The 3,069-nt window shown below is 45.5% G+C and overlaps 1 long non-coding RNA gene across 2 annotated transcripts; it reads right to left on the minus strand.

Annotated features, from left to right (window-relative positions):
* Positions 1-804: 804 nt before the first annotated feature.
* On the minus strand, positions 805-2,845 carry LOC136632416 (uncharacterized). Of its 2 annotated transcripts, none has more exons than XR_010793163.1 (3): positions 2,745-2,845; positions 2,279-2,449; positions 805-1,838 (listed from the first exon to the last, which is right to left on the minus strand). It is a non-coding gene; the product is annotated as an uncharacterized lncRNA (long non-coding RNA). The 2 variants fall into 2 exon arrangements; XR_010793164.1 differs by having other exon boundaries at positions 806-1,838; positions 2,344-2,449.
* Between the last annotated feature and the right edge of the window lie 224 nt (positions 2,846-3,069).

A 3,069-nucleotide genomic window follows, 5' to 3' on the forward strand; every position in this document is an offset into this window, starting at 1 on the left:
AAAAAAAAAAAAAAGGTATGGGTTTTGAAGAATAGAGATGATAATGCCCCAAAATAGTCATGTCCTTATGGCCAAGATAGGACATGTCCTTAAAGGGTTGAATGAATAAAGCCTCAAGTTATAGTGAGTCTTTGCCGTACCACTATACAGCAATCAGCTCCTCCTACTGTTTGAGGTGACAGATTCCCTTTGAAGAGAAGTAATCACATCCCCATAGTAAGGCCGGTGGCACATGAATGGATTTACATCCACCTTCCGGCGTCCGAACCGTGGAGCCGCAGCAAATGCCGTTCAGAAAATGCTATGCAAAAATTGTTTTTCTACACACTTGCGGAATTAAATTGCAATTTCCGTAAGCAGAGTAAAAAAACGCAGCGTGTTCTATTTTTATGCGGATTCCGCACAAACCGCTTCCATTGAAGTAATAAAAATAAAATGAATAAAAACACAGCACCTAGTTCCCTGCCACATCCCCTAAGAAAACCATAACTTAGATAATGGTGCTGTGACAGGTTCCCTTGTAAGTATCCTCCCTATATTTCTGATTAGAGATGAGCGAGTATACTCGCTAAGGCACATTACTCGAGCAAGTAGTGCCTTCGCCGAGTATCTCCCCGCTCGTCTCTAAAGATTCGGGGGCCGGGGGGGGAGAGCAGGGAGGAACGGAGGGGAGATCTCTCTCTCCCTCTCCCCCCCCCCCCCCCCCCGCTCACCGCAGCAACTCACCTGTCACCGGCACCGGCCCCCAAAGATACTCGGCTAAGGCACTACTCGCTCGAGTAATGTGCCTTAGCGAGTATACTCGCTCATCTCTATTCCTGATCTTTCCCCATCGGACTATTGCCTGTTTGGTCCCCTGAAGAAGCCCTAAGAGGCCAAAGATTCAGGTCTGAGGAAGAGATGAAGACAGCGCTGCATTCATGGCTCGCAACTCAGCTGAAAACATTTTTTAATGAGGGAATATGAAAGTTTGTTGACAGATGGACAAAGTGTATTGAAAAGCAGAGTCATTAGGTAGAAAAATAATGTATTTGTCTTTCCTGAAGGTTGATTAAAATAAATCCTACAGCCAGAGTGCGGATAATTTTTGACTCACCCACGTATATATGATTTGATAACCATTCTATTATAGAAAACTGTATACTCTCTACTAGTAAAAAGCAGTCCCAGGATGGTGATTGCAATGTCTGTGTCTATATATCTCAGTTCTCTGGACAATTATTAAGTGGAATTAGGTATAATCGTCATAATCTAAAGCCATCTCCTCCTTCGAATCACGGTTTTGATCTTTTTGGAGTCTTTGAAGCCATAGAGCAATGAATTCTTTTTGTCGTACATTGTGCCTTCTTTCGGCATTTTTGTGCAGTCTTACCGCTCGTTGCTCTTGACTTTCATTCTGGCGCCGTGCACGTTCTGCCTTCGCATTGGCTTGCAGTCTAGTAGCGCGTTGCTGTATGGTTTCGTTTTGTATGCGTACGCGCCTCGTCTCGGCATCTCGCTGATGCCTTGCCTCGCGTTGCTCATCGGTTTCATTTTCAATTCGCAAACGCTTTGCCTCGGCCACCTGCTGCAGCCTTGCCGCTCGCTGTTCTTCGCTTTCGTTGGCTCTTCGTTGTCTCATTCTCTCCGCTTGCGCAGCTCGGCGCTCCTCTTGGCTACTATATATTCGAGGACGTACCATGATTTCACACAATTTAAGTTTGGAATTGTTTGTAAATCAAGATTTTGCCACTTCGCACGCACTTCTTGAACTTATAAAAGTTTGTGAATGCTTATTACGTATCAGACATTCACAGAATATCCAAGCAACGTTTCAGGCAGCATAGCCCTTTATCAGGCTGTATAAGGGACATAATGGAAAAAAAACAAACATAAATAACATGATAATTAATGCAAGAAAAACAAAAAGTGAGAAATAAGGACAGCAAATATAATATCAAAGACCTCAAAGTCGAATTTCGGAGGGGCTGCTGGTCGAGTCTACCGTACGGTAGTAGGAATAAAATATCATAGGGAATATATCACATAGTAACCAGAAGTGAAGTCGCAGAGAAGAACTGGTGAGAGATCATGAAATCATACAGACTGAAGGAGTAACGCGGCTTTAACATCTGTAATGGGGATTCTGTTTTCCTGCTCTGATCAGGGAGCGTGAAAAGGGAATCCCTTGTCCGAATGGATCTGTCGGATTCTGCATGGACTACTTCTATTAAAGTCAATAGAAACCACCTGACCCGCGGCCTGTCTGCAATTGACATTGCGGATAGGTCGCAGGTACCTGCACCATTGTCTAGTGACAGCCGGAGAAAAACAAACATTGAAAAAAATCTGTACTGCGCATGCCTGACAAGAGGCGCGTGGCGGCTGCGGTCAGGGCCGGATTCTGCTGGGGGCTCCCGCATGCAGAAGTCGACCTTTTTGAGACAGAAGCCAGATCATTACCAAGGACCTGAAATAACATAAACAGGGGGGTGTGAGCATTGGGAATGCATAATATTGCTAGAAACAAGTAGGCAAAAACCGAACAACATGGGAGAACTGCACAAAGGTGTCCAAATAAAGGGAGCGCATCAGCTATACACGAAGCATGGCGGTAGACATCACAGTACCAAGGGGGAGGCGATGGAGTGAAAACAAACAGGGAAGAAGTGTCATGGAGGGAAACCCTGCAGAGGGCGCATAGAGAAAGGCAGCAGGAAGGGCAAATTAAAGTATAGTGAAGGGTTAAAGCTGCAGTAAATTACCTGGCCGTGTGAAAAGAGACGTAGAGCTGTCAGCAGAGAGTCAGGCCTGGGCCCTGAGCCCGGAAGTAAGTCAGCTGGCAAGTCACATGCTTCCCTGCGCTCCACTCTGGAACGCAAGGACAAAGGAGGAGGGAGGGGTGCTGGAGCAGGAGAGCCACCAGGAAAAAAAACAGAACAGACAGGCTTAATAGAGAGAGAGGAGAGTTGACAGGCACAAAAAGGCAGGGTAGACTAAACAACTAAGGGTACTTTTACACGTAGCAATAAATCGTTCGAACCAGCAAAATGACACAGTTTGCTTTGGCAGTTAGTTTAACCCCTTAAG

Source organism: Eleutherodactylus coqui, chromosome 6 (assembly GCF_035609145.1).
Source record: "Eleutherodactylus coqui strain aEleCoq1 chromosome 6, aEleCoq1.hap1, whole genome shotgun sequence".
Taxonomy (NCBI): domain Eukaryota; kingdom Metazoa; phylum Chordata; class Amphibia; order Anura; family Eleutherodactylidae; genus Eleutherodactylus; species Eleutherodactylus coqui.